The sequence below is a fragment of the Podarcis pityusensis genome (genome assembly GCF_964106645.2).
Source record: "Podarcis pityusensis genome assembly, chromosome: 10".
Classification (NCBI taxonomy): Eukaryota; Metazoa; Chordata; class Lepidosauria; order Squamata; family Lacertidae; genus Podarcis; species Podarcis pityusensis.
In genome coordinates this window covers 37,910,350-37,937,754 of record NC_138035.1, presented here as the reverse complement: position 1 = coordinate 37,937,754, position 27,405 = coordinate 37,910,350, and the positions used below count along the sequence as shown (strand labels likewise).

Below are 27,405 nucleotides of genomic sequence, written 5' to 3'. Positions count from 1 at the left end.
TATTAATTTGAACAAGATGTATTGAAAGATGCTGGCTACATTTAGCCATAGCCAGTGGCAGTATTTCTCATTTAAACCCCAAAAAGAAAGAAAAAGAACAGAAGCAATTATGTCATCATTACCTTTTCCTCAAGCAGTACAACAATAATTCTTTCAGGGTTACTTTTGTCAAATGCTGCCTGAGTGCGTATTCATAATTCATCTGTTTACAATAATTAGCGATGTTGCCAAATAAATAAATAACCCCCAAAACATTTGCCAAGTAAATGAAGGAAGGCTTGGAGGGAGCACTTTACAGTTTTCATGTCATTGCCATTAACTTAGTTTCTCAGACTTATTATTACATTTTCTTACTGAACACTTCATGCCTTTGGCAGCCACAATGATGGAAGGACATTATTACACAATGCATGATGAATCCTTCAGATCCATCTGCTGATTTCTCTTCCAATTTGTACATTAATAAAATTCCGTGGGTCTCCATAGAAACACCTGGCCTTTTAAGAAGTCAGTTTTGTTATGGAGCCCTGGGAGAATGCATGTAGTCCAGTCACTGACCCCTCTCCCTCCTGTAGCTGCTGGTGAACAATATCTTGGGTTCTATCAACCAATTGTCCTCTCTCTTCTCTTGAAGAACCCCAGGGTAGGAAACAAATATTCCCCTTTCCCTGTTAAATTGTTCAGAGGTAAGACAGAAGAGGAGACAATTTAATCATTCTCAGTCTTCTCCAGTGTCAAGGTACGTCCTCAAAACCCTCTCTCCTCACTCCTGCTTTCTGGGGGGTTCCAAAGAGGCCATTCTTAGGCTCCATGTATACTTAATGGTATTCCTAGACTCAATCCAAATGTCCATCTGCAAAACAATTCTGTTGCTCAGACCAGCATAAGTCTAATCCATTTCAGTAGGCCTTGTGCTGAAATGGTGCTTGGGAGAATAGAAGGATTTCATTGGTATCTTTCAGGATCCTACTTTGTGGGAGACAACTCCAAACATAAGATGAATTGAGTGTCACGGGAAGTGACCATAAGTACTAGCATAGAAGGAACCCTGGAGCTAACTAGAAGACAAGGCAGGAAGAGAAGGGCAAAGCAGAGGAGAATAGTGATCTCAGATCTTGAGGCTAGCATTTATAACATACTCACACTGATATTTTAGCAATATTTTCCCAAGTGCCAAAAACTAGCTGATTGTCAGCGCTTGAGAAACTCTGCGTACAAGGCTTCTAAAACACAAGTGCTGACAATCTGCTGATGGGAAACATTGCAGAAGGAGCTTAGCAAGCCCTGCTCTTCATGTCACCCACGTGTTCACAAACAGCTGAATGTCAGTGCTTGGGAAGAGCTGCATGCACTTTTTTGCCTGTGTGGTTTGATTTCAAACCATGCTGCGAAAAATGGGGCAGCTGACCTCACTGTCAAACCTGGCTTGTAAGGGTATGTGGAGATAGGGATCCAGCCAACAGGCTGAATCCAGGTTTCCACCCCAGTTCGAAATGAATTGTCATACCCTGTACTTTTGCATTCCATTAAGAGCATAAGAAGAGCCTGGTGAATCAAGCCAATGGTCCACCGCGTCCACTATTCTGTTCTCATTGTGGCCAACCAGGTTCAACCTTTTCATTACCTCCACCTTTCATTACCTCCACCTTTGCAGATATACCTGACAACAGAGGATCACCTTCCCTCTATCTGATGAAGCGCACTCTAAATGCAAGAAAGCCTATTTCATTAAAATAGTTCATCTTCAGTGTATCACAAAGTTTTTTATTGTAACACAATTTTATTCTCGCCGCAACTCTCTTGTATTTTTATGCTGTGAAGTGCTGTGATCTACAGATGGAGGCCGGTATACAAACGTAATAATGATAATAATTTAAATCTAGCAAGAAAAATAAGTGAACATGAACTGAGTACATTGGCTATAACTTTGGTTTACTGTCATACAATAGGATTGTGTGACAGGATGTGCAAAAGAGAGGACAAATGTGTCTTCCTGATACTCCCGTACAATGTAAAAGGTGAAGAAGACATGGGACTTGCAAAAGAAAGGAGGGGGAGACCCCAAGAACATATCTTACAAATAATTTCAGAGGCTTTAAGCACTAATTATGCAGAATAGACGAGCTCTGGCAGGTACTGGCAATAATTATACAATGCAACCAATTTAAAATGCTGAATCCTGAGGGATATGGTTTTGTGATACAGCATAATTATACTTCCTCCACATGAAAGTGCAGTATTCATTTCCCAGAGCACTCAGCCAAACATAAATATCATTACAAGGTCTGATCCAGTGTTTAGTGAAATCCACAGGCATGCTCTAGAGGGCCAAGAATCATATGGAAGAAAAACCTCAAACGCTGCAAAAAGTATTAACAGAGTGAACAGAGAGAACATGCACATACAGTTATTTAAAGAGCATATAATGGAGACTCTGTGCAAAATGCAATCTGATGAAAGGATATCAGATTATTAGATGATCCAACCAAAGCATAACTAGATGCCTCCAGGAAGCCCACTGGATCCTATGGAAAAGGTCAGCTGTAGAAAGCCTGTTGGGCCTGAAGAAAGCAGCCACCCTTTCCTGCTGCAGATCCAACTTTAGAATTTAGCTTTTTATAATTCCTAGAGTGCAGTAGGGCATGGGGAGTGTTCTTAGGTATTTCTGCAGTCAACGACAGCAAAAGAGGCAGAATAGCTGGCTACGTACAAGCCTCACTTTGCTAAAATGTCATCCAAATTATCCTTTGGCATGTGCATAGTCTGCAAATGTTCAAACTTTTCCTGAAGTCTAAAGGCACTTGTTGCAGACAAAACATGGATCACCAATTCTGACCTGTCTAGCATAACTGGAGACAAGGAGGATTCTATCAAGACAGGTCACATTTATGTTCCTGTTTGATTCTAGTTTAGATCATTGATCTGAATTGCAGGAGGCCTTTTGTGATTTTTTTTTGGGTGAAAGTTGAAAGAATAAGGCTATGGCACTTTGTTATAAAAATTATTTAAATGCATTTATTTGTTTAATTTCTTTACCACCCTTCATCGGAAGTTTACAATATTGTTGCATGCCACCCCAATCCCTGATCAAGGGTACGTGTTTCCAGGGTACGTGTTTCCTTTGGGGAATGAGGCACACCGTAAACTGTGGTGTCTTTAGGATATATAGTTATTTACACATCTGTACAACCTGAGCCCATGATGAAGAGGCTCACAGCATTAACAACCCAAAAGGGTACTGTTTTTCCTATAGCTGCAGCCTTGGATTCATACAGAAATCAAGAATTATTCTCAGATCTTGCTCTCTCTTTTCTAGCTTGCTGCTTTAGCTCTAGATCACATCACTGCAAGCTCTCCTTCAAACTCTGGCTTTATCTTCTAACTAACCACGTGCAAAGGAGGGGGAGGGGTCCCACCCATTTGCCTTCGCACACAAAGCCCCTTTCCTCCCCCCACCTTAATGGCCCATCACCCAAGCTATCACCTCAACACAGGTTCATATTTGAACACTTGCTGGATCCAGGGGTTAGAAGAGTCTCACATACAGCCTACTTCTTCCCTGCCCAAACTCACAATATAAAAACACAACAAGACATAACATGGTAACAAACAATAAGTGGGGGGAAACCCTGCAATTTAAAAGGTCATAGAAGAAGAATGACCTTTAAAAGGTCATAGAAGAAGAATTCCCTGGAAAAGACCGTGATGTTGGGAAAGGTGCAAGGAGAAGGGGACGACAGAGGATGAGATGGTTGGACAGTGTTCTCGAAGCTACCAGCATGAGTCTGACCAAACTGTGGGAGGCAGTGGAAGACAGAAGTGCCTGGTGTGCTCTGGTCCATGGGGTCATGAAGAGTTGACTAAACAACAACAACAAAAGAAGAGGACGAATGTTTTTGTGTGACCATGTTGGCTACAGCTGATGGGAGTTATAGTCCAATAACATCTAGAGGACAGCACATTGTTGACCCCTGGCACAGGCAATACTGAGCTAAATGTACCAGTGATCTGACTTGGGACTAGGCAGCTTCAAGCATTCCTATAAACGGAAGCATCATGGGTCAGAGGTAGGCCTGATTCTTTCTCATGTCAGCAGCAGTCAAAAGTTTGCAGGACTTACTGACTGCATATGACGTGGATGGTGAACTTTGGGATGCAATCCAGTGCCTAATCATGTGCAAGTAAGCTTTGCTGAATACAGCGGGGCTTGCTACTGAATAAACATGTGCATGAGTGGTATGCCACCAAGAGAACTGTGAGGAGCAGCAACCTTCAAGGGGATGGGAGCAGAAGCTTCTAAGGGTGCCCAAAGCCAATTTTAAAAGATGATATTATGCTCCATTGTGCTGGACACAGAGGCAGGCACTGGGAATCTGTAACTAAACCCAGGACACCTTCCTGCAAATAAAAGCCTTATAGAAGCTGAGAGATTCCTGTGAACCATGGGCAGGGAGAAGGGTGGGCAAAGCAGTTTGGGACAAATGAGAGAGGCATCCAGTGCAAATTTGGAAGGATGGAAAGGGGACTTCTCAAAGTTACACCCAAATCTAACACACCATTAAGCCCACGATTTACTTTGGCCACATCAGTAGTCTCATCGCTTAGTTTTAAAGTCATGCTAATCTTTTGCTGAGATCAGGGGTTTTAAACAGTATGCAAGCCAGGCATGCAAAAAAGTGTGCATGTGCTCAGTTTAGAATCTAGAAGAAACTGTATAAAATCAATGCAAAAAATAGCTTGACTGGTGCATTATTTAAAAGATTAAGGTTCCGAAGAAGCAGAGCTGGCCATTAATCAACATTTTTACCTGCAGCTGTTTGGTGGTCTAGAAATGCCATTCAGTGTATGGCATTGTTCTGTGTTTCCAGGAGAGGAGATTCCCCCAAACACTTTAATCTGCAAGAGGGTCATTCAGATATCACAAAGGGGGTCATTGGTAGAAGAGGAGGAGGAGGAGGAGGAGGAGTTTGGACTTGATATCCTGCCTTTCATTTCCCTTAAGGAGTCTCAAAGCGGCTAACAATCTCCTCTCCCTTCCTCCCACACAACAAACACTCTGTGAGGTGAGTGAGGCTGAAAGACTTCAGAGAAGTGTGACTAGCCCAAGGTTACCCAGCAGCTGCATGTGGAAGAGCGAGGACGTAAATCCAGTTCACCAAATTACGAGTCGACCACTCTTAACCACTACACCATGCTGGGTCCCCCCCCCCCAATGAAATTTACTGGAGTTGTATCAGAAAACAGTGAGGCAGCAATCCTAAACACACCTAGGGCTTCATACCACTTGATATTAGTTATCCATTACTCTTGCACTAGTGACAAGACAGTTTCATTTTGATCTGACAGAAAGCTGCATCCACATGTGTGCATGTATGTATGTGTGTAATGTATTGCTATAAATTAAAATCAAACTCAAACTTACACGTGATTGTGACACAAATCTCTTAATTTACTGCTACCAAAAATGTGTCTTATCTAACTTTTATTTTTGCTACTTTTTAAAAGACACCAGGTAAGATGTAGGTTGTGGTTGTTTTTTTTAAAAAAGTTGATTGAAGACTCCCCAGTGCCACAAGGAATGAAAGAAAATACATTTACGGAGAGAAAAGCCTGTAGATCAGCTTTTTAATTATTTTGCTGTTGTTGTTTTTCTTTTGGCAAGGAATCGAGTTTCCCAACTGTAGAAAGTACATCCAAACAGCATCTTGCTGGCTATCTGCCATTTTTTATGTAAACCAGCATACACCTATTTTTGGAATTGGATAAGTCATTGTTCGGATGTTATAATCAGCAGTTCAACTAAAACAATGCACCTTGCAAGCATGGCAGGAAATGGGGGCAAATACTAATTACTGTCATTTTCTATTTCACTGTGAGTTGGCAGCACTTCCTTCTCAGATTCTGCTGGCCCCCAGCTCTTACAAAAATAGAAATGTTAAATTTCTGTATAGCTGTGAACCGTCTCCGCCCTGTTTTGAATCTGGCATATAAAATGAATGTTCTCTCTTCTCATAATGTTTATTTATGCTAAAGATAACACAGCTAAGACCTGTGGAGCCCCACCTCTGTTGTTCATTGGTGACTCATGGTCCTGAGGACAGAGAGCTGTAGGGGATCACTTTCTAGCAAAGGTGCGTTTACAGGTTCGAGGGTGAAGAGGGAAAAAAGTGTGGCGAATTTTCAAGGTGTCCCTTTTCATTACCTTGCAAACATCTTGGGTATATTCTGGGCATCAGGATTCATTAAAATAATAATCCTTAGCATTTACACACCATTCAGAATGGCCAATGTGCTTCCCGTATGCTATTTCATTCAGTGGTATTTTTCATGAAAAAGAGGTGCTGGAACTCACCATGAACGCCTCCCTTGTTCTCTTATAATAGCAATGGTGCCCACCTGAAATAATTCCCTGGTCTCAATTATGTTTACCATAGCCTGCAAGGCCTTTAGCACCATAGTGCAGAGTGGGTTGGCGGCTTAGGCCGAGAGACAGTGGTCTGCTGTAAAGCCCACTTGGTGACTTTATGCTGAGTTGGTATTTTAAATGGGGACGTCCTAGTTCACAGTTTTCATCCCTGCACCTACCACAGCACTGATGCCCTTCCATTTGTTAGCATATCACATCACACAAAGACAGTTTCACAATTACACAATAAAACTTGGCTGACAAATTCCGGGAGGTTTGACTAAAGCATATGTAAGCTCTAAGAAAGCCCGTAAGGTTTCATGAGATTCCAGAATGTTCTAGAACAAGGGTCACCAAACCTTTGAGGCCTGTGGGCACATTGGAAGTTTGAGAGAATGACACATGGGTAGGGTTGCCATATTTCAAACAGTGAAAATCCAGACAGAAAACAAAAAACCCCACCAAAACTCCAAATTCCAAATTCCCTTCGAATTAAAGTTTACATTGGAAAGAAGTATGATATCAACGACTAAATGGGAAGGAAGAGGAAATGGATATAGTTGGGTATTTCCAGAGCTATCTATGTTAGCAAGCTCATATCTCAGGGAACTGGGATTGAAGCCTTCATTAGGGAACTAGAGAGACGCTCCAGGACCAAATCTTTGCTCACAGTGCATGACAATAGAATGTTTATAGCTTCAGTATATAATAATGTTTTTGTAGGCTGTTATCATTAAAATGATAAATGTGTAAAAAAAAAAAATCCAACACACGCATTCTTCCATGAGTTTAATGAAATGCTAATGTAATGGTTATAAATACATGGAATTATAAATGACAGATCTTAGATAATAGTTTCCAACTGCTACACACTGTCACATAAAATTTGATGAAGTACCTTAATAATGAGGCGGCTTGCCTATTAGATTACAAAGACCGTTTTATAGCTTATGTCACTTCAGCAGTGTCCCCAAAGATTGATAAGTATCTTCTGATATAACCATAAGCATTTTATAAGTGCAAAAGGTAAGCACCTCCAAGGAAGCAGGGCCAAATTAATTAAAGACATTATGACTTCCCAACACTTAAATTTTTTTATCAAAGGTTCTGCTAGTTAAGCACACTGAGCAACATAGACCTTGGACATGGTGAATGGCAGGTCCACCATTATGGGCATTCGAAGAGCATGGAAGAAATAAAGAAAGCTGCATCATCTTGTTTGTTTTGGTTTTCCAGCATAAGGTAGATGAATGAAACAGGCAGTCGACGCCTCTGTATGTATATCCTCCATATATCTGTATATCAACTCATTAAATTGTGTGCATTTGAGTACCCTGGGATCCGGAGACTGTGATGAGACAGGGGAGTAGGAAATGCATCGTTGTGTTTTCCTTGTGCAACTGGAATTGTGTCAGGGGAAACACCTGAACAGAGCTATAGAGGAGATGAGAACAGCATAGGGAAATCTCACAGCAAGTTTGGAAAAGCAGTCTTCAAGGTCAGTTACGTGCTTCCTTCTCTCACCTCAAACAATACATTCTAAGGTTGTTTATTTGGGGCGGGGGGAATACTTCAAGTGGCATAGAATATAGCTGTGTGCAATTATTGTGCTCAGAAAGGAATTTAAAAGATTAAGCATAATTCCTGCTGGGGTTTAAGCCAGTAATTATAAATAGAGTTGGGACTTATTCTTGCAGCGTTGAGCACTCCAGGCTAGGTAAAAGCTCTTTGCTCTTTCATCTCATTTTCCATGTGCAGTGAAGTTTTTGTATGTTTGTGTGGAGGGACCTTTGGTCAAATGACACAGGTATATCGGATCATCTGCTCTTTGCAAGAACTAGGCTTTAGGGCAGAATGACACTAGGTGCAGGCAATGCATGATTACATCTCCTGACATTAAAAGGGGGCAGGGAGAACAGGCAGACTTTTTTCATGTCCATGTGATTAAAAATTTTAAATATAAACCTGCATTGCCTAAAAAGTATGTACAGTGGTACTTCGGGTTACAGACGCTTCAGGTTACAGACTCCACTAACCCAGAAATAGTACCTCAGGTTAAGAACTTTGCTTCAGGATGAGAACAGAAATCGCGTGGTGGCAGTGGGAGGCCCCATTAGCTAAAATGGTACCTCATGTTAAGAACGGTTTCAGGTTAAGAATGGCCCTCCGGAATGAATTAAGTTCTTAACCCAAGGTTAAGACTGTATTCTTCTTGCAAATATTTTGTTCCTGAAATCTTAAAGCTGGGACATCCAGAAGACTTGGCCATGGTCTTTAGCTTTGAATGAGATCTTAGGATCAGAGCCATGAGGTGAGGTGAAGCAACCGCCTCTGGTGGCAGAAGTGCCAGAAGGGGCACCCCAGTGGGTGCCCCACATGCCCTCCTGCTTTCACCACCACTGGAGAAGCAACCCAGGCAATGGAGGCTTCAGCAACGGCTGGCCTCCCCCACCCCTAGAGGGTACCAGCAGCAAAGGCTTGCAAAATGCCCCCCTCTTGTTGAGAGTCTTGGCAAGAGGGAGCTGTTCCAGTGCACTGTGTTGCACCCTGGCAGGGAGTCTTTCCTCCAACCCAGCAGCAAGGCTCAGCTTAAGGAAAAGCCTTTGCTGATTTTTTTCTTCCTGCCCAGCAGGGTGGCGAAAATATTCAAGGGTGTCTCCTTAAGAAAAAGTCCTTACAAACCCTCACCACCACGCCAGTCAGGGGCGAGGAGTTTCGGCAATGGCTTCTCACTAAGGAAAAACCCTTGCAAAGCCTCACCGCCAGGTGACAGGAGTGAATCTGCAATGACCTCCCCTTGAGAAGCTTGGGCCCCCTCCCATACCCAGTGGCAAGGCATTCCAAGGGCTCTTCCTTGAGGGGAAGCCCTGGCAGAGCCTCATGCCCCTAACTCTATACAGGGGCAACTGCAAAGCATTTTGCCTCAGGTGCCAAAACATCTCAGGGTGCCCCTGGATCTGAATTTTAAAATGTGGCAAATACATCAGGTGGGAGATGAGGGACACAAGGATGCCCAAGATATCCATAACATCATCATCATCAAAATTTGCAAAAAATGTTTTTAATAACAACAATAATATATTTTTTAAAAGCCCTATACAGTGGTACCTCGCAAGATGAATGCCTCGCAAGACAAAAAACTCGCTAGATGAAAGCGTTTTTTGTTTTTTGAGCTGCTTCGCAAGACGATTTTCCCTATGGGCTTGCTTCGCAAGACGGAAACGTCTTGCAAGTTTGTTTCCTTTTTCTTAACACCGTTAATACAGTTGCGACTTGACTTCGAGGAGCAACTCATAGAACGCGGTGTGGTAGCCTTTTTTGAGGTTTTTAAAGACTTTGGTGATTTTTGAAGCTTTTCCAAAACTTTCCCGACACCGTGCTTCGCAAGACGAAAAAAATCGCAAGACGACAAAACTTGCGGAATGAATTAATTTCATCTTGCGAGGCACCACTGTACCCATAGTTCTCAGGGCAGTTCGTAACATTTCTGTAAGAAGCATGGTGGGTGTGCTACTTTCTCACACAAAAAAGTGAAGAATGGGACCTGTATATCTGACACCATATCTCTGGTTCCACAAATTTTATAAACTTTCTCTCTTTTTAAAAAATGGAAGTTGGGGATCCAGAAAATATGGTTTATCTCCCTGTGGACACCCATTAGGAATTTAAGTTTATTATTCTCTCATTGGCCAAGGACCATCGATACTCAAATGGTGAGATTCCAAGCAAAAAGAGAATGCACTTGACCTGAAGGCACAAGTTAATTGCTATGTTCTCAGATATACATTGCTGGAACAAAATGACAAGAAGCAGCAACAAAGTGAAACCATCAGATTAAATATTTGGGAGGAAGATAAACAAGAAAATCAGCAAGACCACCCAGCTTCACTCAGGGTAAAATGATAAATGCTGCTCATACAAATTAAATGGGGGAAGGCGAGTTCATAAAAAGTAATGTGGGGCAAGGGGCTTTTTGTGCCTTGAAATCCTTGAATTGCAAAGAAATGGAAGATATACCAGCAAGTTGTCATAATTTCTAAGGTCATGTAGTGCCAAATTTCAGTTTTCTATCATGAAGCGTTATCTCTAAATCCCACTGGCTTTGGTTGTATTTCTCAGAAAAGCTGTGGTGATAATATAAAATCACCCGTGGCCTAGCATATTTCAGTTTAATTTGACTCAGAATGCTGATAACACTCTCATGGTGCTTGTACATCACAGTCGCCACTGCACTCTGGATATGCTTCTAAAGAAAACTGGAAAAAGCATTATTTATGTACTTGATTTCTAAATGTATCTTCTGCCTGAGGGCCCTTGGGCATGTGCGTACAATAAAAAATGCATAATAGTTAACATCCCTCCCTGACCCCCGGAATAGGGATGAAACATAATTAAAAACCAAATCGAATTAAATCTGCAGAGACCCAGTTTTTACATCGCAACACAAACAAAAGTAATTTTGACACTGGGTGGAAGATTTCCCTTCCATACAGTCGTTTCACTGACATATAATATATCTAGAGGCATATAACCTGCTCCCTTTGTAAAAGACAGGTTAAATGTTCTTTGTAAAATGGTTCAGCTACAAGGGTAGAATTAACTGTGACGGCAATTTCACATCAACCCAACTGATATTATATTGTAAAGAATTCCTCGCCATTTCCTCATGTGTAGTGAGCACTTATCCTGCTCTATTTATAATTCCCACCATGGGAATTTTGAGCTCTCTCTCTCTCTCTCTCTCTCTCTCTCTCTCTCTCTCTCTCTGTGTGTGTGTGTGTGTGTTTCCTTTTTCTGTAGACAAGCTCCCAGGTGGCAAAAGATCCGAAGTTCCAGGATTTTCCTATAGCATTTCTGTTCTAGCACAAATTTTAGCTGGTTTATATGTATTATTATTACTATTCATTTCATTTCTATACTGCTTTATAAAAGCAGTATAGATCTCAAAGCAGTTTACAGCCTACATTAAAACACCAAATAAAACAATGCAGAACAAAAACATTACCGAAGAAAGTCAAATATAAAGTATACATTCAAAGCAACATAATTAGCAGGAAACTATCCTAAAGATTTCAGAATAAAACATTACAAAGGAGGGCAACAGCAAAATAAACATTAAATGCAGCAAAGTTAACGACCAAAAAATTATCTGTAACATTTTTAAAGGAAACATTGCTAAAGGTAGTGAAATACAAAATGCACATTTAAAGCATCGTAATTAGCAAGAGAATAAAACGTGACCTGAGTGGTCGTATACATAAAGTGTTGCATTTTGGAAAATCACCTCCTTTATATTAATCCTTCAAAGGAGTGTAGGGTGGCCGTGCCTGAATCCATTCCCAGCCAAAGCGCAACACTTTTAAGGGTGCAATTCTATGTGTGCGCACTGCAGAGTAAACCCTGTAGAATGCTGAGAAGTTGTGTACAGGATCTCTTATTCAGTGGGACTTATTTCTAGGTAAGTGCACATAGGATTACAGCTCAAGATGTGTTAAAAGTACTTTCAGTATTGTGTTTCAAACAACCAGCACAGCACTTCAGTTGATGGGGGATTTGAAAATTCTCTACCCGAAACTCGACAGAAACCCAGGAATTACATGTTAGTGAAACTGTGCATATTCTCTTAGGGCCAGGTTCAGCTAAACAATCTTGCTAGTGGGAGCCAGCGCAACAAGGTTTTCACTGCCTCTCCTCCCTCTGCATGTCCCCCATGCCCCACAAATTGACTCTGTGGGGTCAAGGAAACCCCCAGAACAGCACACGGCGGTAGGGAATATTGTTTCATCTGGCAAACAAAGATGCTTACACCGGTGGAAGAATTGTATTACTGCAACATTGAATTCCACTCTAAATGTTTCTAAATAATTAAAACAGCAGGATTCTTGCTACTTTTAATTTGAAATTTAATTATTATACTGACTCTCTCTGTGTGTACACACAACACTGCAACAATGTGTACTATAGAAATTTAAGCAGAAATGCTGTGAACATGATTATTTCAAATATTTTTGAATATCTGATTATTTCAGATTGTCAGGGGGAATATCAGCACACAACAATGCTCAAATTTATTAGAATGCCCAAGTAACATTCCTCAGACATATACTTGCCATGCCCTATATTAATAGCAGAATTGAATTACTTTAGTTTTGTCCTTTGAAGTAATTCCCCATGAGAACTGGGCCCAAGAGAGCTCCTAAGGGGGTGGATAAGAGCTCACAACTGCAATTCTCCTCCAATATTCCAAATTAAATTATTAATCATCATCATTATTAGATAGTCTGCAACTGAGGATCAAAATATAAAATGGGTGGACAGTCAAATACCAGCACCTTTGCTTGATGTCACAGACAACTAATTCTTCTAAATGTATAGAACACCCTTTCACAACATTACTGCAAATGTTTTATCTCACCAAATTGGTTTTTGGAATTCCGTAAAATGCTAGTGCTAGCATATCTTGATCACATGCACACAAAACCACATGCAGGGGGTGGGTGGGTAATATACCATACCGCTTCATGTTTTTGTGCAAGAATCCCTAAGTGGTTTAGAGAGATTGTACAATCAAAACACACTAAAGTACAAATAAAGATCAGAATTCAATAAATGTGTTTCAAGTTCTTCATTCAAAATAGAAAGGCAACAGCTGAACAGGATAAAATTCTCAAAAAATTCGGGAGATTCGTTTTTGCAAAGCCATTGCTATCCACAGCCCTGTTTTGAAGTCCCCCCCCCCCACTCTCTTATGTTACAGTGTCAGTGTGGGAGCTGTCATACTGACACCCCTTCCTCATTGCTGTTGAGGTAATGCTGGAGGAGCCTGCGCAGTTCCCCCTACGCAGACCAGTGTTGCCCCGGTTTCCTAGAGAGGCAGTTCCATGGCACGAGGAAAAACCACATAGGCTCCTTTCACAAGACCTGTGGCTTTCCTTGTTATTTCAGGAACCCGAGGGGTGGGGGCGGACTGCACTGCAACAACTCCTGTGTCACTAAATGTGTCACCGCACTTCCCAATTCCTTGATTTGGAATGTGAGCCTTTGTGACTCCGTGGTCGCTTTCAATACAAGGTTATGAGAATTATGATCCTCCAAGATAAAACTCTGAGCCAGAGAATTATCTGGAGTGGGAAGTCATCATGCCCATCCCTTATTTGAGGTGAGCATTGCAAGACCTTGAGACTCGCCCCGAGCATGGAAGGTCGAGTCTTGGCAATGCCACTAGTAATAATATTATTAAACCTCTATTAAATATTAAACCTGGAGCTAAGCAAGTGAAAGGCTGAAATCCAGGTATCCAGAGGCATACAGAACACCTGTTGAGCTCACTCTCTACGTCGTCTGTGAATTATTAATCAACTTCTGCGCATTTGGAACAGGATTTTGTATAGAGGAATATGCTGTTAGCTCACAGAAAACACTCGGTGACATTTAAAGCAGGTAGTGACCATGTTTCTATTTATACCCAAGAAACCACTTTCCTAGCATATTACAGCAGCAATTTCAATTTAACACGTATGTAGAGCACAGGCACAAAGGAGGAGATGGTTGGTTTGACAACAGCGGTGACCTAAGTTGTAGGTATTACTCTGGAGTGGCTATTTGTGCTTGGAGAACATTCTTTTGAGAGAGAGAGAGTAATGCTTTTACCTGAAGAAAGCTGTTCTGAGAAGAAAATCAGGAGCATGTGTGAGAACTGAAGTGTCATTTTTGGGGGGCAGAGAACACTAGCCAGGCATACAATAAGGTGGGGGGGGGCGGGTGTGCAGTGTGTGTGGCCTGTCTCTTTAAGAGACATGCCTGGTATATAATAGAAATTCCCCTCGCATCTCTGGGTGCGGTTCCCTCTTTGGTTACCTGGGAACTACAATAGTTGCAACCTTAGTTTTGCCTATGCAGCAAGTCCCACCTGTTATGCTGAGTTTCTGAAACTGATAGTGTTCAAACGCTGGGTTTTTCCAGGGTGGGATCTGCATATACATTTTGCAAGTGCTTTGTCACCAGCATACTGCAAAAGAATTGCATATTTATAATCTGCATAATTATTAAATTATGGTGTATTAATTTTCTCAAAATAATTCATATTGCTAAAATGACAGCCAGATTAAGCAACTGCTTCTGAGCTTTCATTAAAGGCTTCAGTTCAATTCAATTTGCCAATAGATATTTATGAAAATCATCGTTTCTCCCTTATAAAAATGCAGTGCCTAATAAGTCATAATAGTTATTAATTTCTACTGAGGCCACCATAATTGGCTAGATTAATCAATGTAAAACATTTTGAGTGATTAAAATGAAACACTGATTAATTAAGCAGATCTAAAAAAAAAAGGGTTTTTAAATGCAAATTCTTAAAAAAACTGTGGATAACAATCTCAGGCTTAGAAGACACATCCCTCCTGTGTGACAGAAAAACAAGTATCCTTTACTAAGGGGGTGTTTGGTGCATACATTTGTTTACTCTCTAAAAACAAACTATTTTCTCCAACTTTAGTAAGTTTGTGTGTTTTTGCTGTTATCCAAATTTCATTAATCAAAAGTTTGAAAGGACATTCAGATTTCTTTTAAATGCAGAATCTGATGCATGTTTACTTAGAAGCAAGCATGATGCATTGAATGGAGTTTACGGTAATTCCAAGTGAGTTTGCATCAGGTGACAGCCCTAATTTATTTCCCCCTTTTTCATTAAAAGAATATTTTATTTAAAATATAATTAAAAATAATGAATAATTAGTTAACACCTCTCTCTTTTTTAGACTTCTATTAACAGAGCTATCCTGTGTACCTTGCAAGGGGAGATCTGCAGTTCCTCTCCACTGACATGCCAGCAAAGAGGAGACTGTGTATAATCCTATTTTTACACTCCAGTCAGCCATCAACTTTGGGTGGTAGTGCAGGACTACACTCTTAATTCCTTATGCCCCAAATCACAGTCTATACATACATATATTTTAGTTCTCTATAAATTGATTATGCTTCTGTGGACCTTCTTTAAGCCTTATAGAAGCAGTAATCTTTGTCATAATGGCATAATTTCTGCCTTTCTCCTCCTTCAAGATGTCTGACTTCTTCATTTTGCCTTGTGTGAACTCTTATGCTCTGATTATTGCAAGGGAATTATTTCATCAAGGGAGGGGAAGAGCTCCAAAAGAACCTTGCTTACTGCTTGGCCACCGACAAAATGAAATTCATTGTGACATTGCCAAGTGCATGGATGAAACTAATCAAGTCCACAGCTGCCTCACACAGAGGAGACTTTAGCCAGTCAGCAATTCCCCATCATGTACATACACAGGATTATATGAAACCCTGGCCTTCAAATGATAAATCTGCAAGCAGGACTTCCGCTAAAGTCCATTTCACAACACAGAAACACTGACTTATACACATATTTGGCCTGGAGATACCTTCCTTTGTTCTCATTCTAGAATCCCCAAAATGCAATTGCTGGAAAAGTTGCCAACTCTAAAGGCTAGAAAGGCCAAATAAAGAACTAAGAAATGAGAACATGGTGGGCTGAGACTTCCTTCCTTCCTCAGAGACATAAGAAACAGAGAGAGGATATTGGAGGAGGCTGAATTATATGTAGTTTTGTGGATTGTGTTTTGCATGTTGCTAACTGACAAGACAACAGCTATGTGGAGGCATAACATGTGCTAGAAGAAACAGAAGCTGCAGGATGATCTAAGAAGCAAGCAATCCATGGGCCGAAATCTTGCTCCTGGAATTTATTCTCACACAGTTCTGCTGTTGGAATGAATGCTGAGGACACCATTCTGCTGTTGCTTGAAGATATATCGGCATAGGATGCCGCCCTGTGCCAGGCCAGAACATTTTCCCATGTTGCTCCAACTGGCAGAGTCTCATCCCTGCTTGGCAAGGCCAGGGAGTAAACCTAGGACCTTCTGCATGCATGGCATGTGTTCTGCCACTGAGCTGTATCGAGAAAGGGTAGTACAGCAGTAATAGCCCAAATGATGGTGCTAATAATATTTCTCACCTGCCCTTTCTTCCAAAGGAGCCTAGGGCAGCAAACATCAAAATGTTTAAGCAATAAAATTTATATGCAGTAGTTGCTGCCTATGGATGTTTCAGGATAAAGCCAGGCCAATCAAGCGTGCAGGAAGTATGGTCATGGTAAACTCCACTGGAGGCTGCTATTATTGAGAAGCAAATGATGAGACAGAGCTTATCAACAGCTGCCAGGTTAGCCATGATAATGGAGGGAAGGAAGGCTGGGGTCACAGGGGTTGAGCAGTACAGTGGTACCTTGGGTTACAAACACTTCAGGTTACAAACTCCGCTAACCCAGAAATAGTACCTTGAGAACAAAGTCGAGAACTTTGCCGCAGGATGAGAATGGAAATTGCGTGCCAGCGCGCAGTGGCAGCAAAAGGCCCCATTAGCGAAAGCGTGCCTCAGGTTAAAAATAGTTTTGGATTAAGAACAGACCTCCGGAACAAATTAAGTTTGTAACCTGAGGTACCACTGTAGTGTCCTAAGACCTGTGTGAACTGTTCCATTAGATGTTGGAACACATAGTGCAGGCCCTCAACAAAGCCATCTCCCCATTATGATGTGGCCCATTTCTCTCCTGCCTCCAACTCAGTTACACCTGCTGCTATATATGTAAGCCCATTTCCCCTCTCAGTTGCCCTTAAGTGGTGGTGACTGATCATGGCAGCCCACTCCTAAACACACAAAAACACATAACACCCCAAGTACAGCCAGAACCCATGGCCCTTTGGATGTTGTTGGACCATTGGTCATGTTGATTAGGGCTGGTGGGAGTTGGAGTCCAATGTTTGGGAGGACTACAGGTCCCCCATCCCTGAGCTACGGGGCGGTTCTTCACATGTGCATGTTCACTTGGCATTGCAAGATTAGGTGATGACCTCCACAGGTAAGTAGCCACAGATAAAACCCAGCAGACAAAACTTTCATATCACCTCAAATGAATTAGAGTGGAGTCAGTTCACATATTCAGCTGCCAGTCACCAGATGTGAAGTAACCAAGGGATAGACTTTTATCCTTTGACATTCAGAGAATGAGATGTTATACATTCCTGAAGAAAATTTAATCACTGTTGCATATATGATTTCACAGGCTGCTTGACAATCAGAGTTTTGCTGCTGTTGTAAAGTTGATTGCTCACACACATTTGTGTTAGAAAAATAAATCCACCAGGATATATGAGAAATAAATAGGTCATTAAAATGCCTGGAGACCCACTTTAACAGCTTTGCAACCTTGAGATATGCAAGGATACCACTCTACTTTCTAAAATCAGGAGCTTATATTTCAGTGGACCCACCTCGGGGAATTTCTTCACTTGGAAATTTGGCAAAGTAGTCAAAATAGAATTGCAGAGATAGCCGTTATCATAAAATGCTGCAGGGGATGGAAGTTTGTGTGTTACGTCCACTCACTAGTCAATGGGATGGAGTTTTTAATTTGAACTTACAAACACATACACAAAAACCTTCCACAAACGTTAGAACAGGTGGAAATCTTTTATTCACATTAATGTTATATCTCAGGTGGACTTTTCGAGCTGAGTCTGCCACAGGAATCAACAGGGCTTCAGTAGTTTTAAGCTATCTATGGGTAGGCTGGATGAATGTAGATGCTGTCCACTTTTGACAGCCGTTAAGCATTAGAATTTCATGTTGTTGTTGATGATGTTGTCATTTAGTCGTATCCAACTCTTCGTGACCCCATGGACCAGAGAACGCCAGGCACTCCTGTCTTCCACTGCCTCCCACAGTTTGGTCAAACTCATGTTGGTAGCTTCGAGAAAACTGTCCAACCATCTCGTCCTCTGTCGTCCCCTTCTCCTTGTGCCCTCCATCTTTCCCAACATCAGGGAATTTCACAGAACCCTCTAAAAGGGTTGAAACGTCTTTTCAGTATGGGACAAAGACTTGACATGGAGATTCTGATGATGAATAAAGAAGATTGCTCCAGGAATTCATAGAATCATAGAATCATAGAGTTGGAAGAGACCACAAGGGCCATCGAGTCCAACCCCCTGCCAATTCGTTATTTTTCAAATGACCATCCTAGGCAAGGAGGCAGGTAGCCAGCAATGCATTTTTAAGGTTACACAGCAAACCTATAGCTGCATCATGATCAAAACATGAGCTATACAGCAGACACAGTCAAACTACTACCGACCTTCAAGACTACCACTTTCTCTTACTGGTCACAGCTCCATGAAAGGGGAGACTGACAACCCTTATAGGGGGACCTCATGATGTAGTTTCATAAGTATGATGGCTCTTTCCATACACTGTTGGCATGCAGCTTCTGTGGGTAGCAGTGTCTCATGTGTTCCACTAACATCCACATCCTCAAGCTAAAAGGATTTCACCCCACAGATCTCTAATATCAACTGCATATAGATTAATATGAGTGCATCTCATTTTAAGAATTGTTCATGACTCTAATAGTTTCCACACAGCTCCCAGGCCTCGGACCACAAGACACTAGCACTATACTGATTCCCCCCCCCCCCCCCGTGAATGGTTTTGCAGTGAAGAATACAATCTCAAGGAAGCCAGATGTCCCTACCTCCATGACATCCACCACGGCCATAGATTTCTTAAAGGTTGGTAACTTCTTCAACAAGTAATCCTAGCCAATCAGTGATTGTGTAGATTTATTTATATATTTAGCATATTTCCATACCACTTTGTTAACTAGAACTCTCAAAGCTGCTAATAAATCACAAGAGATACACCAAGAACTATTTTATATATAAAAAACCAAAACAACTAAGCCTCACTGGAGTTGGTGAAAATTGTGGGCAGGGCAGGGCAAATCCCTGGTACTGTCTTTGCTTGCCTGCCTCCCTCCTTCCCTCCCTCCCTCACTCCCACCCCTTCTTTTTCTTTTCCAGCAGATTTTTATTCCAGGTTGAGGGCCACTTTTGAAACCCAATGTTTTGCATATGAATTGTTCCTTTAAACATGTATGGGTCGAGAATCTGTTCTTTATATTCCTACCACGGCTGCAACTCTGGGAAACGCTCATTAAACTGATCTATATGGTAAAAACAGGAGAATCGTGCCATATGTGATGGCCTGACAGTTTCATAAGACATAAATCTGATAATTAATGAGTGAAGTGTTCCATGCTCTGCATGTTGTAACTTAATAATAACCTTCTCTAATAACATATACCTTCCCTGTATCATCTGGTAAATCTAGCTCAAACAAGATCAAAACATCAAACTATTGGCAACATGTATTCTGGCCAAACCAAACCAAAAAGAAAAAGCGAAGAAGGAAATATGAGGAGAAAAGAAGTTTAGCTGAGAATGTAATAGAAACCTCTTCCTTATGCTGAGAACTGTGATTTTATTCTTAACTTTTAAATATACAAAACAGATATTCCTTCACAAAGCCTATACAACTGGCATTGGTGTGTGTGTGTGTGTTTAAATATAGATATTTATTATTATTATTTTATTATTATTATTATTATTATTATTATTATTATTATTATTTCTTCCATGCTACCCTTCATCTGAAGATAACAGATAGAATACAATATAGAAACACAAAAAGAATACCATAATAATGGATGAAAACATTAGCACTCTCCTCCAACACACAGTTTAAAAGACTATAGATCAGGCATAGGCAACCTTCGGCCCTCTAGATGTTTTGGCCTACAACTCCCATGATCCCTAACAGGACCAGTGGTCAGGGATGATGGAAACTGTAGTCCAAAACATCTGGAGGGCCGAAGGTTGCCTATGCCTGCCAAAGGCCTGGAAGAAGAGGAATGTTTTTGCCCGGCTCCTAAATATATGTAATGAAGGTGCCAGACTAGCCTCCCTGGAGGGAGCATTCCACAAATGGAGCCACCACAGAAAAGGCTCATTCTCGTCTTGCCACCCTCTGGACCTCTCATAGAGGTAGCAACACGAAGAAAGGCCTCAGATTATGATTGTCAGTACAATCAGGCTAGGATTGGTGTCATATGCACAAACTATCTTGCCCTGGTGAGCAGACTCACTGCTGAATTCTGCGCCAGGTAAAATCTCCAAACTGTCCTTAGAGGCAGCCCCACGTATAATATGTTGCAGTAATCTAACCTAGAGGTTACCAGTATGTAGAAGACAGAGGTTACCAGTATGTAGAAGACAGTGCTCCTGAAGGTAGGAGTCTATCAATTGATGAAGATGATCATCCAAATGTCATAGACCAAATGGAGCAAACAGCACGCAGACCTAGTGGTGGGAGGAAAAAATCCTTAAATAAGAGACACGGGGGAATGATTAATGGACTTCAATGTCTGTGCACTAACACGCAAAGCATGGGAAATAAACAAGATGAGCTTGAGCTCTTGGTACAGCAAACTAAATATGACATAATAGGCATCACTGAAACCTGGTGGGATAAGTCCCACAATTGGAATGTAATAATGGGGGGATACAATCTATTTCAGAGAAACAGACCAGACAAGAAAGGAGGAGGAGTGGCGTTATATGTCAGGGATGTGTATACCTGTGAAGAGATCCAAGATTTAGAACCTCAAAGCCAAAGTGAGAGCATTTGGGTCAAAATTAAGGGAGAGAAGAATAACAGTGACCTCATTGTGGGAGTTTACTATAGATCCCCAAGCCAAACGGAGGACATAGATGATGCCTTCCTGGAACAGATGGCCAAGCATGCAAAAGGAAGGGAGATAGTAGTAATGGGGGACTTCAATTACCCGGATATTTGTTGGATGTCAACCTCAGCCAAGAGCATAAGGTCAAACAGATTCCTCACTGGCCTTGCAGACAACTTCATTGTCCAGAAAGTGGGAGAAGCAACAAGAGGAACAGCCATTTTAGATCTGGTCCTAACCAATGTTGATGACCTGGTTAGTGGGGTAGAAGTGGAAGGATCATTAGGCGCGAGTGATCATGCTCTTCTGAAGTTTACTATACAGCGGAAAGGAGCAGCCAAGCATACTAGGACTCAATTTCTTGACTTTAAGAAAGCCGACTTCATAAAACTTAGGGAAGTGCTGGGTGAGATCCCATGGACAGTAATACTAAAAGGAAAGGGAGTTCATGATGGCTGGGAGTTTGTTAAGAGGGAGATAGTAAAAGCACAACGTCAGGCAATACCAATGAGACGGAAACATGGAAGGTGCCTAAAGAAGCCAGGGTGGCTATCTAAAGAACTTTTAACTGAGTTAAGATTAAAAAAGGATGTGTACAAAAAATGGAAAAGGGGGGAAACCACCAAAGAGGAATTCAAACAAATAGCCAGCACGTGTAGACACAAAGTCAGAAAAGCTAAAGCACAGAATGAACTCAGGCTTGCTAGAGAGGTTAAAAGCAACAAAAAAGGCTTTTATGGGTATGTTCGTAGCAAAAGGAGGAACAAAGAAACAGTGGGGTCACTCAGAGTAGAAGATGGTGAAATGCAAACAGGGGACACAGAAAGGGCTGAACTCCTCAATGCCTTCTTTGCCTCAGTCTTCTCCGATAAAGAAAACAATGCCCGACCTGAAGAATTTGGAGCAAATGATTCAGCAGAGGAAACACAGCCCAGAATAACTAAGGAGATAGTACAAGAATACTTGGCTAGTTTAGATGTATTCAAGTCTCCAGGGCCAGATGAACTGCATCCAAGAGTATTAAAAGAACTGGCAGATGTGATCTCAGAACCACTGGCAGTCATCTTTGAGAATTCCTGGAGAACAGGCGAAGTCCCGGCAGACTGGAGGAGGGCAAATGTTGTCCCTATTTTCAAAAAGGGGAAAAGAGAGGACCCAAATAATTACCGCCTAGTCAGTCTGACATCAATACCAGGGAAGATTCTGGAGCAGATCATTAAGCAAACAGTCTGTGAGCACCTAGAAAGGAATGCTGTGATCACCAATAGTCAGCATGGATTTCTGAAAAATAAGTCATGTCAGACTAACCTGATCTCGTTTTTTGACAGAATTACAAGCCTGGTAGATGAAGGGAACGCAGTGGATGTAGCCTACCTTGATTTCAGCAAGGCATCTGACAAGGTGCCCCATGATATTCTTGTAAAGAAGCTGGTAAAATGCGGTCTTGACTATGCTACCACTCAGTGGATTTGTAACTGGCTGACTGACCGAACCCGAAGGGTGCTCATCAATGGTTCCTCTTCATCCTGAAGAAGAGTGACTAGTGGGATGCCACAGGGTTCTGTCTTGGGCCCGGTCTTATTCAACATCTTTATCAACGATTTGGATGATGGACTCAAGGGCATCCTGATCAAATTTGCAGATGACACCAAACTGGGAGGGGTGGCTAACACCCCAGAGGACAGGATCACACTTCAAAACGACCTTGACAGATTAGAGAACTGGGCCAAAACAAACAAGATGAATTTTAACAGGGAGAAATGTAAAGTATTGCACTTGGGCAAAAAAAATGAGAGGCACAAATACAAGATGGGGGACACCTGGCTTGAGAGCAGTACATGTGAAAAGGATCTAGGAGTCTTGGTTGACCACAAACTTGACATGAGCCAACAGTGTGACGCGGCAGCTAAAAAAGCCAATGCAATTCTGGGCTGCATCAATAGGAGTATAGCATCTAGATCAAGGGAAGTAATAGTGCCACTGTATTCTGCTCTGGTCAGACCTCACCTGGAATACTGTGTCCAGTTCTGGGCACCACAGTTCAAGAAGGACACTGACAAACTGGAACGTGTCCAGAGGAGGGCAACCAAAATGGTCAAAGGCCTGGAAACGATGCCTTATGAGGAACGGCTAAGGGAGCTGGGCATGTTTAGCCTGGAGAAGAGGAGGTTAAGGGGTGATATGATAGCCATGTTCAAATATATAAAAGGATGTCACACAGAGGAGGGAGAAAGGTTGTTTTCTGCTGCTCCAGAGAAGCGGACACGGAGCAATGGATCCAAACTACAAGAAAGAAGATTCCACCTAAACATTAGGAAGAACTTCCTGACAGTAAGAGCTGTTCGACAGTGGAATTTGCTGCCAAGGAGTGTGGTGGAGTCTCCTTCTTTGGAGGTCTTTAAGCAGAGGCTTGACAACCAAATGTCAGGAGTGCTCTGATGGTGTTTCCTGCTTGGCAGGGGGTTGGACTCGATGGCCCTTGTGGTCTCTTCCAACTCTATGATTCTATGCTTATTTAACACTCATCCCAATTTATTTGTCGGGAGATGAGTTGATGCATCACTTTCCAGCACGTTTCCCCCGTCACTTGCCTTATCACAAAAAGCTCCACCTTTTGCGGAAATCAGTTTGTTACTCAAGACCTCTAAATCAATATTTCTTTCTCTATAAAAGTATATACATACCACTGTCTCATAAAGAGATAGAGTATGGTGTCATGGTTAGAATGTCAGACTAGGAGACCAGGGTTCCCATTCCCACTCAGCTATGAAGCTCACAGGGTGACCTGTCTCTTAGCCTCACTGAGTTTTTGTGAGGATAAAATAGGGAAGACGACAACCATGTACACTACTCTTAAGACCCTTGGAGGAAAGGTGGGATATAAATGTAATAAACATGTCTCATAGTGCAGAACACCCTTCCAACAGAGATGCAGGCAACACAAGATAGCTGACATCTGGTTGAGTCCAGTAACAGGATGGCAAGCAAAGACAATGACTAAGTACCGAGAGTCAAATGGGAAGTAGAGAAAGATGCTGAAGCAATATTCTTGGGAAAGGGAGCTGTTAAAGGAACTATTTATCACCATCAAACGGAGCGAGAATGAAGTTCAAAATTGTTATATTGTTTATCTGAAGGGTGTGGAGTCAGAGAGTCAGATTTAGGGCAGTGAGGACAGTTCCTCCACCCAGGATGCCAAGATGAGGGGGCACAAAATATGCCACAACTTTGACGTGGTGCGCTTGAGAGCATGCGTAGAACAGAAGGTGAGAGGGAGGAGGGCAGGAAAATAAGAGATATGGTGGGGTAAATTTTGTCCTCGCTCAGAGTCCCTATGACCAAAGTCCACCCCTGATGTAGCCCACTCATAAGCAGCTTATCTATGCACCAATTCAGAATTGTAAACCCCCTATTTGACAAACCATTAGCACTGTGGATTCAACTGCCCCATTCTCCATGCAAAATAATGTGTACCAAGAGCGAAAGCAGAATCCATCCCTTAATTAGCTGGTTCAGGTACAAGATCAAAGTCTCCCATGAAGCCTAAATGAAAAGAGGTAAATTAATGAAGGCATGGGTTTGGGGTTTTTTTAATGTAGTATTTCTGGACAGGTTCCAACCTGGCAATAAGCAACCATTAGGGAGGTGGTTGTCAAGGGAGGTGGAGGTCAGCTGCCTCAGTCAGCTCCCTCCTAGGGTTGCCAAGTGACCAAGGGCAGTGGGGCACAACCAGCCCTTCTTGCTCTTCTGCCAGAGGTCTGATATGAAGGAAGCCTGGGTTCAACCACTAGCACATAGAGCATTTAACATGTCTGCTAGTGATCCACCCATGTCTTTAAAGTGGAATGTGGGGAGGAGTCTGCAAATGCCCATGTCCCAGTTCATTCAAAAAAATTGGTGTGTTGAGACACAGTCCAGTCCCAGGGTTGGGGTTAAACACGTGGGAAAGGATAGGCTCAAAAATGGGCTCAAAATTAAAATGTTTTTAAAGCAATGTTTTTAAAGAAGCCAGTGTAGCTGGCAGGTGCTGCTGGTGACGGCTGGTGTTTTAATTTCCTACCAAATGACCCCATCGTAAAGCCCCTATGGGGTAACTATGTGGGGTCCCTAGAGGCAATGGGGGTGAATAAAATGCTGGGGACCAGCACCAATGTTTCACTCGTATGCTGCCCTCACCTTTTTGCTACTGCCAGGCTGTTAGCTCACCTATCACGAGAGGAGAAGAGCTGAGCTACTTTCACCCGGGGTACCTACCCATCAGGGTCGTTCCTCTACCACTGATGGTGCCACCTGAGCAATGGGCAGCTGTGCTGGCTCCTCTGGTGCTGCTATCCCTACCTGGGAAGGAGGCGGCCAAGGGCCTCATCAAATCCAGCAACAGCTGTGAAAGCAGTGGCAATTTTCTATATTCATTAAGAACAGCCGTTATTCCCTTCCTTTCCGAGGCACCTTTTTATATACTTCTTCATGAATCTGACTTTCACAAAGGCAAATGTGTGTTTAAAAAAAAAACCTCACACAGAAGTTCTGCTTTGTGGGGGAGTAATTAGAAGCACTCCTAAAGAAATTACCTGTCAACCTTCTTTTCAGTGGGAAACTGGGGGAAGTCAATCATGTAAGACATGTGAATATAAAATTATCATAATAATAATGTTTGTCCCGTGGACAGCTGTGAAGCCTTATTTAACTCTAAGCAAAAATAGCCTCATCCACCCCATATCTCTGTTTGCTTATCTGCAATGTAAGCAACTCATTTTTATGTCCATGTTTGCCTTTAAAGCAGCATGTGAAGCAAAAGCTTGCTTAAAAAAAACCCAACCATTTGAAGCTTTTGATCTGTGTCTCTCAGGGTCTTTCAAGTCTGAAAGTTCCTCCCTTTCTGAAACTGATCGTTCAAGTCCCAATATGCATTCTGAGTGACTGACTGAGTGATTTTTAATTTATGTATGTGTGCTGCTAACAGGGGTGAGTGAATCCCAGCTTAGATTTCTCTCCATTTCTCTCTTTTCCCCCAATCGTAAATTCATTTTGCCCTATTTCCTCATCAGTTTGTAATTTAAAGAAAATGCTGGTGGCAACTTGCCCGTATCACTCTCTCAGTGGCTTCATATAGATATTAAAAATAGCATTCAAGGCTATTTAATATCCACCCTCTCACACCATGAACCATGCTCTGGACCCAAACAGTCAAACTCCCTCTGCTCCATTTAATAAGCCAGGATAAAAGGACATGTGTGCAGGTGTATCGCTACCAACACCTTATCCACGCCTGCTGACTGCATAAACTGAAGCCTATCCCACAACACATTGCTATGGCACTGGATGCATCATCTGGAATTGCAATAACTGTAGATTCTCATGTTGTACCAACTGAGCTGAGTCCAAAGTTGAGCATCTTGAGTCAAGGTCACTCCAACTTTATAATCAAAATGTGTACCGCTTGTTATCACATTTTGATTATAAAGTTGGAGTGACCTTGACTCAAGATGCTCAACTTTGGACTCAGCTCAGTTGGTACAGCATGAGAATCTACAGTTATTGCAATTCCAGATGAGTGCTCCAGTTGGAGAACAGCCTTTACCAAAGGTGTCATGGGCTTTGAAGACACTTGAAATCAGGACACAAGGGAGAAACATGCTAGGAGGAAGGCATGCTTGGCAAATCCACACCGTGATCAACTCCCGCACGGAAACCAATGTCCCCACTGTGGAAGGACGTGTGGGTCAAGAATTGGCCTCTGCAGTCACTTACGGAGTCATTGTTTATGGAAGACAATCCTACTTGGCTACGAGTGATCGCCAAAGAAGAAGAATCAAAATGTGTAGCTAGTTGGTCACAGCGGGTCCTTGAATGCTCCAGAGGTCACCGCCGCCACCACCACCACCACATTGTATATTGTATCTCCACAAGAGTCTTGCAACAAAGGCAGTGAGATTTACCCAAGACCAACCATGTGAGCTCCATGGCCAAGCATGATTTCTTCATGGCAAAGCTGGATTTCTCGCTTCAAAATGCAGCGTTCTAACCATCATGACACACTGATTCTCATCATGGTATAGTTGGAAATTATTCAGAATGCAGAAGTCAGCAGAACTCGATAGGCTTTGTGGTTCCATGAGCAGTAAGAAAATACAGAACTAAATTTGAATACTGAGGTACGCAGAAAATTACGAAAGGTTAGCAGCATTTGTTCTGGAGAAAGAACAAAGGCGGTGTTGGTTTTTTCTTTTTTTAAAAAAAAAAAGCCGCCATTGGCTATGAGCCAATAAAGCAGCCTGCACATGTGCAACTGGAGCTTCCCCAGAGCCAGATGACAAAAGGAAAGAAATGTATATGATCACAAAACTCTGTCATAGCTGGCTATTGACACCTTGTG

The 27,405-nt window shown here is 42.1% G+C and overlaps 1 protein-coding gene across 3 annotated transcripts in view; it reads right to left on the bottom strand.

The window, feature by feature from the left end:
- Nucleotides 1-27,405, bottom strand: part of LOC308457563 (uncharacterized protein) — a 280,871-nt gene that overhangs the window by 182,539 nt on the left and 70,927 nt on the right. The window contains exon 1 of one of the 3 annotated variants that reach the window (XR_013976975.1): nt 26,811-26,913. The exons of the other annotated variants lie outside the window; for them this stretch is intronic. The gene's annotated coding sequence lies outside the window, so the exon portion shown is untranslated. Of the gene's footprint in view, nt 1-26,810; nt 26,914-27,405 lie in introns of those variants that run through there. 3 annotated transcript variants of the gene reach the window in all.